General features: G+C 45.0%; 1 long non-coding RNA gene across 1 annotated transcript; it reads left to right on the top strand.

Annotated features, from left to right (window-relative positions):
* The first annotated feature begins 7,085 nt into the window (after positions 1 to 7,085).
* On the top strand, positions 7,086 to 14,035 carry LOC107184163. Its single transcript, XR_001514986.1, has 3 exons — positions 7,086 to 7,095; positions 11,365 to 11,376; positions 13,325 to 14,035. It is a non-coding gene; the product is annotated as an uncharacterized LOC107184163 (long non-coding RNA).
* The last annotated feature ends 3,520 nt before the right edge of the window (positions 14,036 to 17,555 follow it).

The following is a 17,555-nucleotide window of genomic DNA, read 5'->3' as shown; positions in this document are numbered from 1 at the left end:
TGCCATGTGACCAGCATATCCCAGATAGGGCAGCTACTTTAACCTGAGTCCTGAAACGAAGATTTGGAGCAGAGTTAAAGCTGAGTGGGGATGGACATGTAACATGTGCAAAAACTAAACCTTTATGAATATAAACCACCACGATTAGGGGGCCATTTGTTACCATTGCTTAGCTTAGCTTAGTCTGAATTGATACAAATGTCAAATGACTACCAGAGTGCCTGGCACATGGTAGGCATACAATACATATTTGTCGACAGATTGGATGAACGGCTAGAGATACATCTAGACAAATGCAGGCGCCAATAAATCAAAGTCTGAGTATGTTTCTTTATTTCAACCTCAGAAATTTGGGTTTAATGTAAATGTAACTAAATGGTTGATTTCTCTGTGTGTTTTTTGTTGTTTGTTTGTTTTTTAAATATATCTTTATTGATTTCAGAGAGCAAGGGAGAGGGACATAGAGATAGAAACATCAATGATGGAGAGAATCATTGATCGGCTGCCTCCTGCATGTCCTTTACTGGGGATCAAGCCCACAACCCAGGCATGTGCCCTTGACCTGAATCGAACCTGGGACCTTTCAGTCTGGAGGCTGACACTCTATCCACTGAGCCAAACCAGCTAGGGCTGATTTCTCTGTTTTTGAAACCTAAGACATTCAGGTTAAATAACACGTGAAAAACGTGCCAACAGTGAGATAAAGCAGCAATTTCACGGAAGGAAGGGACCAGTGGAGTGTCGCACCAGCCAAGCAAGATTTCACTCAAAGATGTGAACTAGACAGACAAGGGGATTTGTCGAGGCTTTTAGTCAGTGGAGGGGTGAGAGGAGGACATGTGGATTCCTGGAGGGAAAATGCAAGGAGAGGTGTGGATCAGGGAATCTCGGCGATGTGGTTTAATGAAGATGATGCTCGAGGCAGATTAGTCAGGGGGCAGAGCGCAGAAGGAGAGGATTAGAGAACCGTGGTGGCAGTTAGTCTTTCAGGGTCACTGGGCCCGAATCAGACAAAGGTGTACTAAAAGCATCAAGGAATCTTCCAGAAGAGTCCAATGAGCCACCAGAGGAGAGGAATAGCAAGGGGAGAACTAGATTCAACTGTCACATGTGTACATCTGTGCTGCTACTTATTCCCAGGGCATCTCAGGCATTTAACCCAAAGGACTCCAACGCACAGGCTGACTAGGAACCTCTGAGAAACCTGGGCAGTGGGTCCTGTACTTAAAACACACATATACCTGCAAATTTTACATTCTAGCCATAATTCATCTCTGGTTATCTTACTATAATCGGTTTAAATTATCTGCAGTTAAAGTAAAAAAATCTTTATGTGCCGTTAATGCTTTGGGTTAATGCACAAAACGTGTCCTTTGGTTTCTGCCTACCAGCCTAGTACTCAGATGTATATACTATGTGGTACATCACTTTATTTTTTTTACATATACTTTTATTGGTTTCAGCAAAGTCAGAATGTTAATATTTATACAGAGTTACAGTGTTTATAAAACACAAGGACATGAAACCAGTGATAATAACATAAAGGAAATATGGCCTATGGTCATAGTATGAGAAACCGCAACTACCTAGAAAGAAATCTAACACAATATATAAAATGTCTTCATGGGCATCAGCACCAAAGGGGATAACAGAGACTTGAATAGATAGAGCTACAGCATGTTCCTGCATAGAGAGATTCAATAGGAAAAGATGTCAATTCTTTCCGAGTTCATCAATGCAACTCCAATGAAAATCCAACAGGAATTTCTGCCTATCGTTTAATGAATACCCTAGAAAAAGCCGCCACTTCTCCCGCTTATTGGTATTAGGATGGTGATGCTGTTAATGACAAAGAAAACCTATATTCCCTCTCTCCATGGCAGGGCAGCAGAATTAAGTGGGTTTTTCTCATATTTTATTAAAATCTGCATTTTCTGGGACACAAGAAACCACTGGGATAGTTTACATGACTGAAGTCATTGAGTGTTCTCCCTTCTTTTCTAAACATTACACCCTGTAGTGGCATCCGAGGCTGCTGGCCACATTTTGCATTTCTACAGCTAGAAGGCCTGGGAAGGAGAAGAAAAGCTCGATTTCTCTCCAGCCCAGCATGGCTGACCTACTTCATGTAATTCTGAATAAAACTGGCAGGAGTGGGTGGAGAAGGAAAGAAAAGAAAAAAAAACACAACAAAAAACACACACACAAAGAAATTAATAAAAATTGGGGGGCGGGGGGAAAGACCAGATGATAATCTAACCATGCCTTATGTTTGCAAAGTGTTTTCATTTTCTCATTTATTTATTGCAACAATTCTGTGAAGATGGATTGGGTTTCAATTCGGTCTAATTGGTTTATTTATTTATTTATAATTAAATGTATTGAGTTTACGTTGGTTAATAACATTATATAAGTTTCAGGCGTGCCGCGTTATAATTTGATACCTGCATACTCTCTATATTCAGTGAAGCCTGCAGATAAAGAAAGAGGCACAAAACCTTGCCTTGTGAAACCAGTGAATATCTGGGACAAGTCTCCCTCTCGTAGGCAATGCAATCTGTGACAGCACGAGAACTTCCGACTCAGGCAGGCTTGCGTCCACACCAGATAGTGTGTGTGCTCAAGTGGAGAAGGCGAGGAAAGGCTTCTTGGTGGTGATGGGAACTGGGCTTGGAAGCAAAACTGAATTGGAAGTGCTGGGAGGAGAAGGGAGGCCATTTCTGACGAGGGAAAGGACATAGGATCGGAGTTGAGAAAGAGCAGAGCTGGGCCCAGCTGGGAGATGGTCTCAGAGGGGAAGGGCTTATGGAGAAAGGATCACAGAATGAAGGCTGGCTGGAAAGGGTTGGCAGTGACCTTGAGCCAGCATGGAGAACTGTTCTAATCAACCAGAGCTCAGAAAACCTCAGGTAGCTGTGCGATCTGACAGACCTGGATGCCTGTCCTGAGTGCTTCCTTGTGGCTCAGTGATCTCACCAAGTCACATATCTTCTGATGTGTCAGTGCCTCATCTGTAAAATGCAGTCACATTCCCTCCCATGATTGTAATGAAGATTAGATGAGTTAATGAATGCGACACAGGACCTGCCATGTGGGATTCACCCAATAAATAGTGTTATTATCATTACTGCTGTTGTTATAATTAATACGAACATGGGGGTGACATGATAACAGGCTCCTAGGTAAGTGAGGAAAGTCAATCCATTGGGAAGTATTGCCTGGCTGGGAGATCAAACGACCTCTCGCAGGTAAGGGACGCTCCGCAAATGCTTCACTGGAGATACGTTTGAGTGGCCAGTGTAAGATCTGACCTATTTAGGGTTATTTTGATCAGAATTGGAATCTTAAAATCCCCTTCCACCCACTCTCCTCATTTCCCTAAAAAATGTAAGTGACACATTATCTACAACCCATTCATTCGGGCTACTTCTAAGGTCCTCTTCCCAAAGGGAGGATGAGGAAATATGATGGAAGCTCTTGGAGATTCTATTTAGGGAGAAAACAAAAAAAAAGAGAAAGCACATGAATTCACACTCAAGGGCGTCTCTAAACGCAAAGAACGTGTTTCAAAAATAAACACTCTGTCTGACTAATCAGAAGGAAATCTGCTCTCAACTCCAAGGCCGCCGCATAGATATTAACAACATGGAGAGAGGAAAATGGCTCATTAATGATTCATGAATATTGCTGTCGCCATCAACCAAAGCGTCATTTGTGATGGATAAACTGACTTGTTTCACACACACACACACACACACACACACACACACACACACACACACTCCTATCCAAGCCTGTGCTTTGGGCCTGGCGTCTTGGCTGTCATAGTGTGAGTCACCACTCGAGGGAGCCCAAGTTTCTCTGGTCCTGGGCTCACTCCAGGCACCAGGAAGCATTGCAACCCAACTGGAGGTGGGGGCACATACTGTTACTGTACTGCATGCAGGGTGGGCCTTGGCTGAGCTATGCTTGCTGCGGGAGCTGTCCTGTGCACTGCAGGGTGTTTAGAAGCGCCCCTGACCTCGAGGCCAGCAACAACCGTAACCCCTCTCCCAGTTATGACAATCACAGTGTCTCAGACGGTGCTCAGTGTCCTCTGGGGGCAGAAGGTGAAGGTGCTCCCCAGCCCAAATACACTATCGCTCTAACGGAGCTCAAAGAGCTCACGCATCCCTCAAAACTTGGTCTAAGACAGAAAGCGTGGCAGAGAGAAAGCCAAGATGCCAGCTATATTTTCCCTGTAACAGAGCGCAGGCTGGAGCGAGCTGGTCCCCTGCCGGCCTGGGGTGTTCTCCGAGGCCCGCATCTCGGCCGCCTATGGTAAGAGGGGAAACACTGTCCAGGCCTGTCTGGTGTGGCGGGAGCAGGGGCGCTGCTGTTCTTTCTCTTCAGGCTTTTGGGAGCAGCTCAAATGATTTGTTAATTATTCATTACTATTTGTCATAAAATCCTGAAGGGCTGCCAAGTGGTGGCAGCGAGCAGCACTAAGGCAGGGCCCCTCTTTCCTTCTTCCCCAGGGCACATCAAACACACCAGGCCTCGCGCTCCTGCACGGCCGTGAGCAGATGGGAAGCCGGGCACAGGGCACCATCCTAGGGGCCTGTGTTTTACATTCTGCCTCCGGCCTCTGGCTCCATGTGCTGCAGAGACCGTAAAGCCAGCGGAAAAAGCCAGGGAGGCGGGGGCTTCCAGCATGAAAACAAAACCGGGCCGTCAGAGAGGGGGCTCTCCTGTCAGAGCCTCCCCTCCTCCTCCCCACGGGGGTGCGGACACAGTCCTACCCGTGAGGGGCCCTCTCCTTTCTCTTCTCCTCCCTCTCTCCTCTGCCCCCCATGGCTCCTTTTGTGATATCTCCTCCCTCTTTATTCTCCTTTGTGGCTGCCTTTGATGTTCATTTTAACCAGATAAAAACCTGGGTGATGGCAGGGGAGCTGGGGCTGAGGCCACAGCAGACACAGAGCAGTTTACCCCGGGTCTTGAAAACAGCCGAGGGCAGTGGCCTCGCTTTCAGCCCCAAGAAGACAAAACAAGCCAGGCTGGTCTCCACCTCGCCTGAGAAAGAGCCAGGGCTCTGAGTGCAGTGAATTTCAGTGAAGTTACAAAGAGATTCCCCACCCCAGGAGCTAGAATGGAGGCCTTGAAGCGCTGGTGTATTGGGAGGGGCTGTGAGGTCCCAGTGTGCCCGGCCAATGGGGCCGAGAAACAGCAAAACCCATCCATATACTAAGGGCAGCTACTTAGGGTTCCCCCTCAAGGAATTGGGGTGTGTGTGTGTGGTATTTGCTGTTTTGTGTTGACTAGTATTTCTTAGAATGTAAATAGAGTTGATCACTTGGCAAGTTCACCCTAGGACTGGGCAGCGGACCCACAGGCTGTCCTGATTGGAGGAAAAGGCTGTATCTGTACCACAGGGAGCCAGGCAGCCCCCCTGTGACCTGTCCCCCCTGGGCACGGGGAAGCTGACCCTGTTCCCCACACAGGCCGCACACAGGAGCGGAGCAGCTCACAGGTGGATCCAGGCACATCATCATATTCAGAAGCCTGTAAAATTTGGGGGTGCGTGCCTAGGAGAAACATGGCCTAGAGAAGCCAGCGAGAAGACGGGAGAGGTGGGAACAGCCTTATAGTAGCCGAATGTGCCTGTGGCTACTGGTTCCCATTAACAACACTTACTGCGTGTCCAGGGGTACGTGTCTCTGTCCTGACACTGTGGAGCTTTATAGACTGTTTATTCATTCAATGTGATTTATTTATTCATTCAATAGCCACTTATTCATTTGATGTATATTTATTCATTCAGTCATATTTATGCATTCAATAAATATTTATTGATTCAACATTCATTCAATAAATATTTATTGAGCACTTACTATGAACCAGGCACTGCTTTTGGCTCGAGTTGGGATACATCGGTGAAGAAAATAAAGATCTGTGTCTGCAGGTTGCCAGGTGCCTCATATTTGTTTCAATCTTCACAGAAAACATATATGGCAGATATACTTATCCCCATTTACAGGTGCAGAAACTGAGGCTCAGTGAGATTACACACACACACACACACACACACACACACACACACACACTTGACATTAAGTGGTAGAAATGATAATGAAGCCCAGGCCTGCATGACTTCAACCTGACAATCATCTTGGGGGGATGTCACTTTACCTGAGGAAAGTAATTAACTTTGCAGTGGGAATTAAATAGTTTCCCCAGAATTTATGTCTGGACATTATTCTTAGAGGGGAATGAACTAACTTATACACAAAGTGCCAAGGCAGAAAACCAATTCAGACATGCCACTCAGACTGGGTGTCGGAGGATGAAGCTCACTAGGAAAGATGATGCTACATATCTTAGTTGCAAAACAAAGTATTTAGCAAGACTTTAAGATGGGAGAATGAATAAGGACCTTTCAAGAGACTTACAATAAAGGTAACCAATGCAGGGAAAAAACAAAACAAAAACGCTTGTCCTTGTACTTCCAGCGGGAGGGTGAAATGCTATTTAAAAGAAACCTTTTAGCCAGTAAGATAAGATGAGAAGATACGGTGTAAGGCGCTCAGGGGCAGTGTAGGCGGTTATTTTCAACATCTGGAATAATATAGATACAAGAAATACAGACTTATCTATAAACAGAGATTCTTTGTTAACTGGGACCCAGGAGGAGCAGAGGGGTGGGAGTGGGCAGTCCACTTGGTTGGGGGAACTTTACATTTTTGCCCTGTTTCTGCGCGTGTGAAAATCACGCCCAGAGGGCCTCTCACTCCCTTCCTTTTCTCTGTGCTTCTCTGAGGCAGGATTTGGACCATGAGATACAATCCACTTTAGCACGATGCTGGCAGGGACTAGAGGAAAGATAGAGTGGAGAGAGAGAGAGAGAGAGGACACACGTGAAGGAGGAGCTAATGTTTGTGAGGGATTTTTGCATGCTAGGTGTTTTACATACATAATTCATTAAATTTTAAGACAATGTCAAGATGTAGATGTGATCACACTCATTTACTGGCAAGGGAGTCAAGACCCGACCTTAACAAGTAAATTGTCTAAGATCTCACAACTGGGAAGGTATGGAACCAAATCTACTTCTTGGTTGTTTTCCCAAAATCACAAGCCCTCTTCATTTTACGGATTTTATTGCACATCAACATGATGAAGCAGGCAGGGAGCAATACCTAGAACAAGTGTGAGGAGTTGGAAAGCCTAGACTCATATAAAATCTCTCTCTGAAACTGGAGGTGAAGGAGGACCTGCAATTGGAAAGAAAATAATTCCAGAGATGCTGGTAGCTTCTCACCCCCACAGCCTCTGCCCCCCTTTCTCCTTCCCCATAACCCTGACCACACCCCACTCCCAAATGTTCCACACTCACCCACCCAGGTAACATAAGTGGGACCAGACAGGAGGACAGACACAGCAATGCCCACTTCTCACGCCCTGTACACTCCAGGTCGGACCCCTGCTGCCTGCATCTGCTTTCCTTGGGCTGCCTCTTGCCCTTTCAAGATGATTTCATGATGCCACTGTTTGCAAAGTTGGCTGATATGCAAACATCAGAATGCAGAGGGGCAAACTGAACCTGGCAGGACCCTGAAACCCTTTAGCAGTGGGTTGACTCAGAGCCCTCTTATCAGAAGGCCCCGCCTAGACCCTTTCTACTCAGTGGGCACCACACAAGTTTGCAAAACACACTGTCAGCCACAGAGTGTACGGGCCTGTAGAGTCATGTGGACTCTCACCTCTCAGCTGCGTAGCATGATATGAACTTCTAGCACTCAGTTTCATCGTCTGTTACCACTGTCGACCTGAAGGAGTCAGTGTGAGGTTGGCACACACAGGACAAGGATCCTCAGCCTGGTGTTTCCTAAACTTCCCCGAGGATGAAAATCACACCGAGGCCTCATGATGTTCCCAGGGCTCTTCCCTGAAGCGTGGAGTTGGTGAAATTAGGTTGGGACCTGGGCTGGTCTCTCTCTCTCTCTCTCTCTCTCTCTCTCTCTCTCTCTCTCTCTCTCTCTCTCTATCTCTCTCTCTCTCTCTCTCTCTCTCTCTCTCCTGCTCTCTCTCATCAGCTCCCAATTTATTCCATTACATAGCATAAGGAAGGTTTGGGGCACATTGTTTTCAGTGACAAATTATTAGTTTATTGATGTTGTTAGTCTCTCCTCCCGACCTCTTGCCCAACTGCCCACATCCCCGGTATTTGTATTTCTGTAGCCCTCTCGGTTTGTTACATTTCAAAGCTCTTAGAAGGGCTGATCCTTTGGGATACAGCTTTGGTTTGGGCCTTTCCAGATCCCCGGGTTCCTCTCACTGATGGGATTTAGGCGCTGAGTTGGTGAGTTTGCCTTTGCCCATAGTCGTGCTCTGAAATGGCTCCTCACTTCCAAGTTTGGGCATGACTTATCTTGTGCATTCCACTGGTTTCTTCCCCCCACATGCATGCCCCTGAATCATTCAATAGGTGCCTGAGATGATGGTTAGAGGCTGGGCATGTGAGCTCTTTCGTGTTTAGTGTTTCCACTTAACCTCCTCTTCCTACCCCCGTCTTATAGTCCCTTTCAGACATTCGGTCACAAGAACCTAATCTTCAGCCTAAACTTCGTAGGAAGCCACCCCCATCGTTGTTATTGGCTGCCCACCTTGGTTCTGCCTGGGAAGGTTTCTTACTCTAACTCATGTAAAGGGCTGTGAGATAAAGACCATGCTAACTGCGACATATCAATGATCATGCCTTTTCCAGGTGAGTTTTTATCATCTGTTTGAAGATTTCAAGTCAAACATCTTATTTTTGTTGTGGTTACATACATAACTATATTTTCAGTTGTTAAAAAAAAAGAACCATATCAGGGATTACCACATGGGATACAAACAGACCTACAGGAACTACAGCCGTCAAGTGAGCTGTATGACCTTGAGCAAGTTCATTAACCTCTCTGTGCCTCCGTTTGTTGATCTGAAAACACAGCTAACAGTGACACCCAGCTCCTGGGTTGTTGTGAGGGTGGAAACGAGTTCATATGGGTAAGACAGTACGGACAGTGCCTGGCGCAGAGCTCACTGTTCATGCCATTGTGGTCGCGTTGCAGCGCCTGTGTGCAGCTCTATACTCCCTGGCTTTCTGCGCTCGTTCTTGATTCCCGTTCTCACATAACTCTGAATTGCATATGGCTTTTGTTTGCCATAGCTGCATTCTTTCAACTCATTCCTATTTCGACTTCATGATCCCACTTCCAGAAAGTAGCCTTTCTCTCTTCCTTGGTCACCCTCCTGAGAGAGGGAATCTGATTGTCCTATTTGCCTCTTCACCCCTCCTATGGATGAACTCCCCCGGGCAGGATGGTCATCTCCAGACTAATTAACAACAGCGGGATTAGAGGAGTTCCATAATACAGAATCTGGCTGCTTAGGCAGCAGGGGTTAGGGGAAGGGAGATTTCCTTTAGAGAGGGTATGAGCAGACAGGCAGTGATTAGCATCTTGTAGTATAAATTCAAGACCATATGTCCACAGCAATTACATTCAGGGTTTCTTCGGTGAACTCTGATATCTGCAAAAACTAGGTGGTAATCCCTACAAGAACACTGGACAAGGAGTCAGGGGAATTAAGCCTAGATAGACCCTACCCATAATTTGTTGTAAGACCTTCAGTAACTCATTTCACTGTCCCCTACCCCCAAAGGGGCTCCATTTCCTCATCTCCAAGATGAAAAAGGAATGGAAATGGAGAGGCATGATTAGATAACTGAGCTTGGCTCATATTTAAAACATTAATTGTCTGAAAAATTCCGTATATATTGATATTCTTGGAGACAATAATTTATAAAGTAAGCATATGTTGAATTAGCATAAGGTTGCTGTAAAAAATACTGTGGAAATTATATATAAACTTCTATAATGATAGGAAGCAACAAACTCGGAATCACTGATCTGGTTTTCACTTAGACAGGTCTGATGACTAAGCTCCAACCTCCTTCCCATAGCACTGACATTGCACAGTGAGGATGAGAAGTCTGCATGAAAGTTAAACTGCTCTTAGTGAATTTGCCTCCTCCCTGAGTTCAGGTGTCAGTGGGACTTATTTATAAACAAGCTAGCTGGTAACATGGAAATCACATGTGGAACGCACCCCAGAAGTTCTGCTAAAGCTTGGGCCAAATATGGATTTTGTAGGAATAGAAAAAAGCAGTCAGTGACATGGGGAAATGACGATGTTTTAATAACTAAGTTAGAAGGCTGCAAAGCTACTAAAATTATGGCCACTGCTCATAATTGGAAGAATACCATGTTTGCTTGTCTTTGGACACGGGATGCCGTGGCCAGACTTTATACAGTTCTTTTATTAGTTGGGTTTTCTGGTTCTACTTTTTGCTGCTTAAGAGTAGCAAATCCCTACCCTCTTTCCCACTTGCTGACAGAGGGCCTTGGAACGCATCCAGGAAATTCAGTCTGCCACTTTACCAAACCAACTTGTGACGTGCGGTCTCAGAGTGGCCCGGCAGACACCAGTCTGAGCTGTCTCCTGGCCTAGGAAAATTGGCTTAATCGCCCGAGGCCTCTGAAGGGACTGGTCTGCCCGCATTCATCAGACATAGAGTTGTCAAGGGCTTTCTGCCCCAGCTCCTTGGAAAACCTCATTCTCTGCCTTGATCCCAGGCTCAGGCTCATTTTTTTTCCTCCAGTGGGTTCTCCTGCTCTTCAGACTGCCCTCGCAGGTCTCGTAGTAAGCATTTTTACACATAAAAATAGGAATGATGGAGAATGATGAAGAACAATTTTCCTTAATCAGTGCATTACTTATGGATTATTGGGTTGATTGAAATTTTGAGATCGCCTTTGTTTTGTGTCCTTCACAATAAAATACTTTGCAACACAGTGTCTTCCTTTAAGTGAGCACTAACAGTGCACATGTTGCTGGGTGCTCTGCAATGGTCGCAGGTTAGGTGCCAGTCATGGATAAAAACCTACTGTTCTCAATACTCTCTAGCCTCATGCTCCTCAAAGTCATGACCCCTGGTTTAGGGTCCATCTGCAGAACCTTGCAGTCCAGGTCTACAGTGAGATAAGCAGGAGTTTAGAAATGTGATGACAATTTTACCAAGTGTCTTTTAAGTTCATTGAACACAGTAAGTAAAATTTGGACCTTGTATGATTTTTAAATTTTCATTTGTCTAGTAATTCACTTTTGTTAGAATTTATAAAAGTATTCATCCGAACAGATTGCAAATACCAAACCCAACCAAAACTGGTTCTTCTACACACAAACACACATAGTTTGAAAAGCACTGCTCTAGAATTATTTCAACTTTCCTTTCTAGCTTTCTTGTACCGTACTTAGTGATGCATCTTAGCATCCAGGCTTGAGAAGGAGAACTCAGTGTTCAGCACCTCCTGGTGTAGATGTCCCCACACTCTACACGCCGCTCAAGAACAGGGGACCTGCATAGTTCTGGAGGGGATGGAATAAACACCTCCTAACTCTCAGAGGCCTGGGGTGTGCAGAACCCCCCTCAGTACTGCTGGGGAAACACTGTATGTATGGATATGTATGTCTCAGAGGGATCGCTGGGAAAATCCCATTGTATGATAAACATTTTACATATCACCTGTCACTAGGGAAATATAATTTTTACCCTAGTGGCAAAAAAAGCAATGGTCATCTGACATATGGCCAAGATTATAAGTCTAGAATTGAAGGTATTCTTTTGGCTTTTGTCATTTAATAATTTTTTTAGAGAAGAAAGCCTTGAGGAGGTCCTCAGTTCAGTAAAGAAGCCAATCCAAGCTTATTCAAAATGGGCTGTTTGCAGATCTTGCTGTTCAGCAGCAAAAGGAATGACTTTTTCACTATTTCTGTGGCGGGTTTCTGTACTTCCTCTCCCAGCACCACAGCCCTGCAATCCTGGCCCTGAAATCCTGTCCCCACGCCTGGCGCCCATTTCACTCAGGCCGTAGTGCCCGCCCTTTGCTCTTGGCATCAGTCACTGAGCTCCCTGAACGTACTGCATGGCATTGGCCATAGCTGGTCTCCAATGGTATCCCACACGAAGGAGTCACGTGCTTTCCATTCTTTTTATCATCTTATCGAGGCCCATAATGATTTCCTATATGCCATCACTTTTACTGGAAATTGCATAGATTTGTTTTCCAGTTATGAAAAGAAAAGATTTCTGAAATGCAACACAGTGTTTCTTTAGTAACTGTTCTCGTTTCTGACTGCCTCCTCACAGGTGCTGACTCCACTCCACATGTGGGTGTTGAGCACAGTCATCAGGTGGCTGCGGACAAGGTGTGAGAAGGGAATGAAGCTACAGAACCCTGACGTCAAATTCAAACTATAGATTTTAACATGTACACTGACTGCTCTGCTTTCAAGAATGCTTTTCCCCAACATTTACTGAGCACCGAATATGTGCTCAATAACTAACTTAACCTCCATAAAAGCTCATGAAGAAGGTATAATTATTATCATCCTACCTTTGCAATTCAGGAAAGAAAGCATAGAGTGGGTGACTTGCCCAAGATCACTCAGCAGGAAGGGGTAAACCTACAAAACGTGTTCCTTTTTATCATGTTAATTCTTCCTATCATAATGCACATGGAACATTTTCATTTCTTCCCAGAGTTTTGATCTGAGATATGGCCTTGGTCCAGACCACTTTCTTATACCATTTACAAAAATAAGCTCAAAAGGGATTACAAACTTAACTATAAGTCTCAAAACCATAAAACTACTAAAAGAAAACACCCTATATAATAAAAGCCTAATATGCAAGTTATCCCCTCAGGAGTTCGACCTCTCGCTATGACATGCACTGACCACCAGGGGGCGGTGTGGAACATAGCGGGCATCAGTGACACAGTGCTGGCAGCAAGCGGCAGTGGAGGCACTGTGGGCCCAGATGGGCCCCGACAAGAGCGGGACTGCGGAGGTGAGTGGGCGGTGCCAGGCCAAGGCAGGTGCGAAATGTGGCCTGATCGCCCCACAGACAGCAACCAGCAGTGGGCGGGGCTTCCACCTGGCTCCAGGGCGCTGAGGGAGCAGGGCGGGGGCGGGGGGGCACCACCAATTGGTCGCCCTGCAGGTGGAATAGTGGAGGTGAGGGGGTGGCTCTGGAGGGGTGCCAGGCGGGGCTGCAGGGCTGTGAGGCTGGAGCCCAAGCTGGGGCTGCAAGCATGGGGGTGTGAGCTGGGGCCTGGTCCCTGCAGGCCACCCCAAGGGACCCCACTGGTGCACAAATTCATGCACTGGGCCTATAGTAGCCAATAAGATCTCTAACATTTTCCTTAGCAATAATTTTTTCTGACACATCTATTTGGGCAAGGGAAAAAATTAAACAAATGGAACTACATCAAACTAAAAAGGTTTTGCACGCAAAGGGAACCATCAACAAATTGGAAAGATTTGGAGCCCCTGATTCATGCTGTGAGGAAGTCCAATGCCCTCCCCCAAACGTCTGTGTCTTTTCACAAAGGTGGAGTGAGATGGTATGTTACCAAAGCCAATCAGGGCTTCTGCTTCATATCTGCTGCCTCAGTTCTGCAACTTGGCCCGTCTTGGATTTACAACCACATCCACACACACCCTCACACCCACACACACCCTCACACACATACCCTTACCTTCACACTCATGCACACAGATGTATCCATACAAAGAAATAGTGACATTACCAATGATTTGAGGATTATGGGGCAGAGTTGCTACTATGAAGGACATAGCAAACAATTTAAATTGCTCATTAACTATTTCTGTTCTTAAAAGTACTTTCCTCCTCCTTGCTCCAAGAAGCTTCTTACTTGCTTTTGCATTACATCCTACCAGACTCCCACCAATTCCCTCCTTCTTTCTCCCCCACACCCCTTCTTATATTTTCTGCTCTGGCCTCTACCCTTCAAATATGCGGAACAAGATTGACCTCTTCACCTCTTTCTGCAAAATCTTTCTCTCCAAACTCATTAAAACTACTGAGCAGAATCATTTAACAGGGTCCACCCAAAAGACACCTCACAACTATAAAAAGGAAACAAAGAGCCCTGGCTGGTATGGTTCAGTGGATAGAGTGTTGGCCTGTGGACTGAAGGGTCCTAGGTTTGATTCTGGTCAAAGGCTCAGTTGCAGGCTCAATCCCTGCTCTGGTCAGAGCATGTGCGGGAGGCAACCAATTGATGTGTCTCTCTCACATCAATGTTTGTCTCTCCTCCTCCTCTCTCCCTTCCACTCTCTCTAAAAATCAATGGAAAATATCCTCAGGTGAGGATTAACAACAACAAAAAGTTTAATAAAGGAAAAGAAAGAACACACCTTCATGATTTTTTTTTTTTAAAAAGGAAACAAAGAGGTTGGGTTTTATATACAGATTATTTTGGTATTGTTGCGTTTTACAAGATGGGGACATATGATGCATATTGTTCTGTAATTTCCATATCATTTAAATCAAGCTTATGGGAAGTATTTCACAGTACATTGTATTTAGAAATCCCCTCTATCAATCTATACTTAGCTTTTCTCTCCAATTTTTCACTAGAAAAATGATGCAGTGAACATTCTTACACATGATATTTTCACATTTGTATGAGTAGACTGCTGTAGGAAAAACCCCAGAGTAGAATTACAGGTTAAGAGATAAGCACGTTTGAAATTTTGATGGACTGTATCAAGCTATTCACAAAAGAGCATGTGTATTCATTCCCATCAATAGGGTGCACACTCACAGGGAAATATTTAAAGGCTCTAATAACAATTTTAAACATTCATTAGCATATGACATCATCCTTGCAGGTGCTAAGTAGTTAGGATGAGGCCAAGAAATGATTCCTAAACATTGCCACCTTAAACCCACTGCAACCCTACATAACAGAAAAAAAAATGATAGGAAATACAACTGAATAGGGATCCAAAATCCTTGACCTAGTGAATGACATGAGGATGTAGGTGTGGCTGGAGTTTGTGTAGGTTGCTAATCTTAGCGACACTGACCTTGACTCTTGAGGAAAGGTGCAGACAGGCACCTGGTTGCCATGCTTCCAGGGGCCCCAAGACTGTGAGTTGATGCCCCAAGAAGTAGTGGTGCAATCGCCCTCTTCTCCTTTTTTTAATAATGGGAAGCATCCTTGCAGCACTGAAACCCACACCAGCAGGTTTCAGGTGTGAAGCCCACAGTGAGAAAGCGCCGTGGGAGTAACAGAAATCTGCAGGGGTGAGTCTGCTGAGCCTTTGGCCACATTTGTTTTGACAACCTGTCCATCCCGCTGAGACCTCACCTGGGAGCCACACCTGCCTCCTCGCAGGACATTGCCTCGCACGTGTTGGCAATGGTGCTGGGGTAAAATGTTGCCGCTGAGTACTATTTCAGAAGGGAGACACAAGATCTAATATAGCACCTTCACAGATATTTTGTCCTTAGGTCACCTCTCAGTGTCTCCATGGCAAAACAGGCTCGGTAATGAACATGTAGTTTTCAGAGAAAGGCCACAGTGATCATAGATAAGAATGCAGTTTGTAGCCCAAACTGAATTTCAAATGTAAGGCTTTGTTAGTATAGGGGGTCTCCTACCGCTCTTTGTAAATGCCATGGTATAACATACAAACAAACAAAACCACTGTCAACAAATCAAAAGAAAGATAAATCTGAAATTAGATAGTGGTGGTGGTTGCACAATCTTGTGAACACGCTGGAAACCACTGATGGTTAAAAAAAAAAAAAGAAGGAAAGATAGACATTTTTCTAAACCGGAGAAACAACAAATGATGAAAGGAAATTACTTATTTGGAGTGCATTTTATGTCAGGGCCTCTTCTTTAGCCATTGTGTCTTAATTTCACCTTCCCCATAACTTGATGTAGTTATTACCCAGGCTTTTTACGAAAATGAGAGTTTCAATTCCTTGTCCAAGGTCACAAGGCAATGAATTACCTTGTGCAGGATTTGAATCGAAGTTTTCTTGACTTTTAAACCTGAGCCTTTCCATCGTACCATGCTGCTTCTAGGCCTAATCAGAAACTCAAAGCAAATACAAGAACCACCAATGATAGCAAACCCATGTGTTCAGTCTACCCTAAGGACTCTGAGTGGATGAACTTGAGGGATCTCCTTGACATCAGTCTTCAAAGGTGAAGTGAATTGTCCCTGCTTCTGAAGAACAGGCCACTATGTGTCCTGCATTTATACCTTCATCGTAACCTTCCCGTGTCTATTTGCATTTTCAGTTCAAAACCCTGTTTTGAGTTAAATGAGCCCCATAAGTTCCCCAGCCAAACGTTATTGGCTTGCAGCTTAACATAAGCTTGTATCTAATCAGTGTAGACGTTGAAACAAGTTCCATGCTGGCAAATTCCCAGAGCAAAAGGAGGTAAATGAGAACAACATGAGTGAGACAAACAAGGGAACCACCATGGGGGGACAGTGTAATCAACGCTTAGAAGAACATGGCTGTCTCCTGCTGAGATGGAAATACATCTGTTTGTAGATGTCCTGGTACCTCTAACCACCCCTTCATCCCCAAGAACAAAGCCTTCCTGCATTTCACACCACTTCTGCTGGAGATCATTTTATAACAACATCAGTGGAGAAATCGCAGGTCCTGGTTTTTACTTTCATTAAAAACATAAAAGGTAGCAGCAGACATTGCTGGTATCTCACCCTTGACCCCTCAGATGCTCACCATGAACCCTGTGACAGTAAACAAAATCCCTGAGGATTTTGCCAGACGGGGGAGTATGACAGGCCTGGGTGGGAGGCAAGTAGGGTGTGTGAGAGAGCAAATCCAATGACGGCTCTCATCTAAAGATTGGATGGATAACCAATCAGATGGACAAATGGCCAAAGACTAGGCTGATACATATCAACAAGTAGCTCAGTATCCTAAGGCCATGGTTGGAATAATGCAGAGGCATGCATGTCAAACACAGCCCGCGGGCCTCATGCAGCCCACGACGAATATTTTTGCGGCCCAGCCAACATAACGGTGTGAGCAGTTATTTACAATTATGAAAGGAAATAAGTCTCCTGTCCCATCCAGAATTACTGACATTCACCTTGGGTCAGTTTTGAAAGTAATCACTGCAAACAAGATTTCCCCCGAAGTAGGAAAGATGGTAGCCGAGAAGAGATGACAAGTGTCTGGAAGAAAACATTAATTTTATCATTCTCTTGTTCTTTTTTTTATACTATACTTTTTGAAATAAACCTATGTTTCTATAAAAATTGAAGCTTTTGTTTTTTTGCGGCCCACATAAACTTAAACCTTATTTGGCCCGTATTAGCCTTTGAGTTTGACATGCTTGCTCTACCCTGTCCCCAGGGTTCTTGAGCTCTAGGCAACCAGTATGACAAGGCACCCTGTATTGGCATCCTTCACCCCCCTGTCTCACTTCCCCAGTCCTCTCCTGCAGTTTCCTGGGATTATCTCCCAAGCGTCTACTTGCATGAGAATCTTTGTCTCAGAGGTTTCTTCAAGAAAGACCCAAACCAGACAAGGGAGACACACACTCTGGACAAGAAAAGAAAATAAGCTTTTATGTTAAGCAAAATAAGCCAGTCAGAGAAAGACAAGT

Source organism: Myotis davidii, unplaced genomic scaffold (assembly GCF_000327345.1).
Source record: "Myotis davidii unplaced genomic scaffold, ASM32734v1 scaffold1471, whole genome shotgun sequence".
In the NCBI taxonomy this organism is placed as follows: Eukaryota; Metazoa; Chordata; class Mammalia; order Chiroptera; family Vespertilionidae; genus Myotis; species Myotis davidii.
The sequence above is the reverse complement of the archived record's forward strand: the minus strand, read 5'-3'. Positions and strand labels throughout refer to the sequence as shown.